Here is a 6,782-nt window from a genome sequence, read left to right as displayed (position 1 = left end):
ACCACCCAAATATGCCAAAAAAGTTGACTTTTGGGAAAAGTCAATTTTTGACTTTTTTGTAAGGGGGGGTGGTTACGCATTTTTTTTTCAAAATTTCAAAAACGGTCAAAATATAGTTTTTGGCCAAGAAGCGCCGGGAAACGTTCCAAAACCACATCAGGACTCTCGGCACCACCCAAATATGCCCAAAAAGTTGACTTTTGGGAAAAGTCCATTTTTTACTTTTTTGTAAGGGGGGGTGGTTACGCATTTTTTCAAAATTTTAAATACCGTGAAAGAATACTTTTGGGCCTGGGAGTGCCGGGAAAACTTTAAAAACCACATCAGGACTCTCGGCACCACCCAAATATGCCCAAAAAGTTGACTTTTGGGAAAAGTCCATTTTTGACTTTTTTGTAAGGGGGGGTGGTTACGCATTTTTTCAAAATTTCAAAAACGGTGAAAAAATACTTTTGGGCCAAGGAGCGCCGGGAAACGTTCCAAAACCACAACAGGACTCTCGGCGCCATCCAAATATGCATAAAAAGTTGACTTTTGGGAAAAGTCAGTTTTTGACTTTTTTGTAAGGGGGGGTGGTTACGCATTTTTTCAAAATTTCAAAAACGGTCAAAATATAGTTTTTGGCCAAGAAGCGCCGGGAAACGTTCCAAAACCACATTAGGACTCTCGGCACCACCCAAATATGCCCAAAAAGTTAACTTTTGGGAAAAGTACTTTTTTGACTTTTTTGTAAGGGGGGGTGGTTACGCATTTTTTCAAAATTTCAAAAACGGTCAAAATATAGTTTTTGGCCAAGAAGCGCCGGGAAACGTTCCAAAACCACATCAGGACTCTTGGCACCACCCAAATATGCCAGAAAAGTTGACTTTTGGGAAACTCAATTTTTGACTTTTTATGTAAGGGGGGGTAGTTACGCATTTTTTCAAAATTTCAAAAACGGTCAAAATATAGTTTTTGGCCAAGAAGCGCCGGGAAACGTTCCAAAACCACATCAGGACTCTTGGCACCACCCAAATATGCCAGAAAAGTTGACTTTTGGGAAACTCAAATTTTGACTTTTTATGTAAGGGGGGGTAGCTACGCATTTTTTCAAAATTTCAAAAACGGTCAAAATATAGTTTTTGGCCAAGAAGCGCCGGGAAACGTTCCAAAACCACATCAGGACTCTCGGCACCACCCAAATATGCCAAAAGAGTTGACTTTTGGGAAAAGTCCATTTTTGACTTTTTTGTAAGGGGGGGTGGTTACGCATTTTTTCAAAATTTCAAAAACGGTGAAAAAATACTTTTTGGCCAAGAAGCGCCGGGAAACGTTCCAAAACCACATCAGGACTCTCGGCACCACCCAAATATGCCAAAAAACTTGACTTTTGGGAAAAGTCCATTTTTGACTTTTTTGTAAGGGGGGGTGGTTACGCATTTTTTCAAAATTTCAAAAACGCTCAAAATATAGTTTTTGGCCAAGAAGCGCCGGGAAACGTTCCAAAACCACATCAGGACTCTCGGCACCACCCAAATATGCCAAAAAATTTGTCTTTTGGGAAAAGTCCATTTTTGACTTTTTTGTAAGGGGGGGTGGTTACGCATTTTTTCAAAATTTCAAAAACGGTCAAAATATAGTTTTTGGCCAAGAAGCGCCGGGAAACGTTCCAAAACCACATCAAGACTCTCGGCACCACCCAAATATGCCAAAAAACTTGACTTTTGGGAAAAGTCCATTTTTGACTTTTTTGTAAGGGGGGGTGGTTACGCATTTTTTCAAAATTTCAAAAACGGTCAAAATATAGTTTTTTAGCCAAGAAGCGCCGGGAAACGTTCCAAAACCACATCAGGACTCTCGGCACCACCCAAATATGCCAGAAAAGTTGAGTTTTGGGAAAAGTCCATTTTTTACTTTTTTGTAAGGGGGGGTGGTTACGCATTTTTTCAAAATTTTTAAAATGGTGAAAAAATACTTTTGGGCCAAGGAGCGCCGGGAAACGTTCCAAAACCACAACAGGACTCTCGGCGCCATCCAAATATGCAAAAAAAGTTGACTTTTGGGAAAAGTCCATTTTTGACTTTTTTGTAAGGGGGGGTGGTTACGCATTTTTTCAAAATTTCAAATACCGTGAAAGAATACTTTTGGGCCTAGGAGCGCCGGGAAAACTTTAAAAAACACATGAGGACTCTCGGCACCACCCAAATATGCCCAAAAAGTTGACTTTTGGGAAAAGTCCATTTTTCATTTTTTTGTAAGGGGGAGAAGTTACGCATTTTTTCAAAATTTCAAAAACGGTGAAAAAAGTACTTTTGGGCCAAGGAGCGCCGGGAAACGTTCCAAAACCACATCAGGACTCTCGGCATCACCCAAATATGCCCAAAAAGTTAACTTTTGGGAAAAGTCAATTTTTGACTTTTTTGCAAGGGGGGGTGGTTACGCATTTTTTCAAAATTTCAAAAACGGTCAAAATATAGTTTTTGGCCAAGAAGCGCCGGGAAACGTTCCAAAACCACATCAGGACTCTCGGCACCACCCAAATATGCCAGAAAAGTTGACTTTTGGGGAAAGTCAATTTTTGACTTTTTTTGTAAGGGGGGGTGGTTACGCATTTTTTCAAAATTTCAAAAACGCTCAAAATATAGTTTTTGGCCAAGAAGCGCCGGGAAACGTTCCAAAACCACATCAGGACTCTCGGCACCACCCAAATATGCCAAAAAATTTGTCTTTTGGGAAAAGTCCATTTTTGACTTTTTTGTAAGGGGGGGTGGTCACGCATTTTTTCAAAATTTCAAATACCGTGAAAGAATACTTTTGGGCCTAGGAGCGCCGGGAAAACTTTAAAAAACACATGAGGACTCTCGGCACCACCCAAATATGCCCAAAAAGTTGACTTTTGGGAAAAGTCCATTTTTGATTTTTTTGTAAGGGGGGGTAGTTACGCATTTTTTCAAAATTTCAAAAACGGTGAAAAAATACTATTGGGCCAAGGAGCGCCGGGAAACGTTCCAAAACCACATCAGGACTCTCGGCATCACCCAAATATGCCCAAAAAGTTAACTTTTGGGAAAAGTCAATTTTTGACTTTTTTGTAAGGGGGGGGTGGTTACGCATTTTTTCAAAATTTCAAATACGGTGAAAAAATACTTTTGGGCCTAGGAGCTCCGGGAAACGTTCCAAAAACACATGAAGACTCTCGGCACCACCCAAATATGCCAAAAAAGTTGACTTTTGGGAAAAGTCAATTTTTGACTTTTTTGTAAGGGGGGGTGGTTACGCATTTTTTCAAAATTTCAAAAACGGTCAAAATATAGTTTTTGGCCAAGAAGCGCCGGGAAACGTTCCAAAACCAGATCAGGACTCTCGGCACCACCCACATATTCCAAAAAAGTTGACTTTTGGGAAAAGTCCATTTTTGACTTTTTTGTAAGGGGGGGTGGTTACGCATTTTTTCAAAATTTCAAAAACGGTGAAAAAATACTTTTGGGCCAAGAAGCGCCGGGAAACGTTCCAAAACCACATCAGGACTCTCGGCACCACCCAAATATGCCAAAAAAGTTGACTTTTGGGAAAAGTCAATTTTTGACTTTTTTGTAAGGGGGGGTGGTTACGAATTTTTTCAAAATTTCAAAAACGGTCAAAAAATAGTTTTTGGCAAAGGAGCGCCGGGAAACGTTCCAAAACCACATCAGGACTCTCGGCACCACCCAAATATGCCAAAAAAGTTGACTTTCTGGAAAAGTCCATTTTTGACTTTTTTGTAAGGGGGGGTGGTTACGAATTTTTTCAAAATTTCAAAAACGGTTAAAAAACACTTTTGGGCCAAGGAGCGCCGGGAAACGTTCCAAAAACACATCACTACTCTTGGCACCACCCAATTATGCCCAAAAAAAATGACTTTTGGGAAAAGTCAATTTTTGACTTTTTTGTAAGGGGGGGTGGTTACGCATTTTTTCAAAATTTAAAAAATGGTCAAAAAACACTTTTAGGCGGAGGAGCGCCGGGAAACGTTTAAAAAAATGTCAGGTCTCTCGGCACAGCCCAAATATGCCAAAAAAGTTGACTTTTAAGAACAGTCCATTTTTGACTTTTTTGTAAGGGGGGTTGGTTACACATTTTTTCAAAATTTCAAAAACAGTCAAAAAACACTTTTGGGCCAAGGAGCGCCGGGAAACGTTTCAAAAACATGTCAGGACTCTCGGCACAGCCCAAAGATGTCAAAAAAGTTGACTTTTGGGAAAAGTCAATTTTTAACTTTTTTGTAAGGGGGGGTGCTTACGCATTTTTACAAAATTTCAAAAACGGTCAAAAAACACTTTTGGGCCAAGGGGCAGCGGGAAACGTTCCAAAAACATGTCAGGACTCTCGGAAAGGCCCGAATATGCCCAAAAAGTTGACATTTGAGAAAAGTCAATTATTGACTTTTTGTAAGGAGCTGTGCTTACGCATTTTTTCAAAATTTCAAAAACGGTCAAAATACACTTTTGGGCTAAGGAGTGCCGGGAAACTTTCCAAAAACATGTCAAGACTCTCGGCAAAGCCCAAATATGCCAAAAAAGTTGACTTTTGGGAAAAGTCAACTTTGGACGTTTTTGTAAGGGGGGGTGTTTACGCATTTTTTCAAATTTTCAAAAACGGTCAAAATACACTTTTGGGCTAAGGAGTGCCGGGAAACGTTCCAAAAACATGTCAGGACTCTCGGCAAAGCCCAAATATGCCATAAAATTAGACTTTTAAGAAAAGTCCATTTTTTACTTTTTTGTAAGGGGCGGGGGTGCTTACGCATTTTTTCAAAATTTCAAAAACGGTCAAAATACACTTTTGGTCCAAGGAGCGCCGGGAAACGTTTCAAAAACATGTCAGGACTCTGGGCACAGCCCAAATATGCCAAAAAAGTTGACTTTTAAGAACAGTCCATTTTTTACTTTTTTGTAAGGGGGCGGGGGTGCTTACGCATTTTTTCAAAATTTCAAAAATGGTCAAAAAACACTTTTGGGCCGAGGAGCGCCGGGAAACGTTTCAAAAACATATCAGGACTCTTGGCACAGTCCAAATATGCCAAAAAAGTGTATTATGGGGAAAATTCGATTTTTTGACTTTTTTGTAAGGGGGGGTGGTTACACATTTTTTCAAAATTTCAAAAACGGTCAAAAAATACTTTTGGGCCAAGGAGCGCCGGGAAACGTTCCAAAACCACATCAGGACTCTCGGCACGGCCCGAATATGCCGAAAAAAGTTGACTTTTGAGAAAACTCAATATTTTACTTTTTTGTAAAGGGGGGGGGGGGTGCTTACGCATTTTTTCAAAATTTCAAAACCGGTTAAAAAACACTTTTGGGCCAAGGAGCGCCGGGAAACGTTCCAAAAACATGTCAGGACTCTAGGCACAGCCCAAATATGCCAAAAAAATTGACTTTTGGGAAAAGTCAATTATTGACTTTTTTGTAAGGAGGGGTGCTAACGCATTTTTTCAAAATTTCAAAAATGGTCAAAAAACAATTTTGGGCCAGGGAGCGCCGGGAAACGTTCCAAAAACATGTCAGGACTCTAGGCACGGCCAGAATATGCCCAAAAATTTGACTTTTGGGAAAAGTCAATTCTTGACTTTTTTGTAAGGAGGGGTGCTTACTCCTCTCGTATGTAGGGGTGGGTGTGTCCGGGTGTCTGTCTGCCTTTATTGCAGGGGGGTTGGTGAGCCCGGGACCAGGTGCAGGTGATCATCGTTTACGGCTTACTGTAACCAGTCCCTGGCCTCACATTATCACCAGATCAACAACTCCATTCCACGAGTTTTTTACTGTAGTTACTCTTAATCCCCGAAATCTGTATTGCCTCGCTTAATCTTATTTTGCCTTTTTTCACAGATCCTGTATTGCTCGCCTGCCTTCACAGCTCACTTGCTCACCCACCAACTGCCCGCCTGACCATTTGGACACAGACTGCTTTCACATACCGCAATAAACAATCTTACCACTGCAACTTTGCCTTACTTCTCTGCACTTGGGTCCCCCGCTCACCCAGAAACCCACCAATAATAATAAACAAAATACAAAAAAAATAAGATGCCATTCAAATAATAATAACATCTTTATTTTCCATTAACTAAACTAAAATTTCATACTGTCTAAGCACTAAGCACTGTCCACAACAGGAGGACCATGAGCAATGCTGCAAATGTTTACCTTCATGGGTCATTGTAAAATTAAGCCGGTCATTAGAAGAGTTCATAGAATCTGACTTCAAACGATTAATAACAAAGCCTAATAAATTAAAATGAAAATATTTGCAATGAAAATTTAAAAAAAAAAAAAAAAAAAAAAACCTGACCAATAATGTTACAAATTGCAACTATAACACATAAAGTCAACTCCTATGGACAAGGTGTCAAGGTCACATGGAATTTTACACTTAGAATAAATATATTACATTAATTTTTTTCCATTGTAGCGCAATAATTGCGCTAATTGTTCATCTCAGTTTTTCTTTTGGTTTACAATTAAAACAAATTCAATAGATGATTGCCTATTCATTCAGACCTTTATTCAAGTTCCCAACATTGTTCCTAGAAAAGTTGTCTAAGCAAATTCTACCATTCTTAAAAGTATAAGAATAAAGTTTTGCAACAACTGAAACAAATTACAAACAGTTATACAAACATACACAGTAGGGGACAAATTTAGTCATCTGCTAAAACATATTTTACAAACCAGTGTAAGGTGCAAATGGCTTTAACTGGAAAAATGCCTGAAACTGTAAATCTTAATTTGCAAAGATACATAAAATGTGATTAAATGTGCATATTC

This window comes from Corythoichthys intestinalis, chromosome 17, assembly GCF_030265065.1.
Source record: "Corythoichthys intestinalis isolate RoL2023-P3 chromosome 17, ASM3026506v1, whole genome shotgun sequence".
NCBI classification, from domain to species: Eukaryota; Metazoa; Chordata; class Actinopteri; order Syngnathiformes; family Syngnathidae; genus Corythoichthys; species Corythoichthys intestinalis.
Note: the sequence above shows the minus strand (reverse complement) of the source record.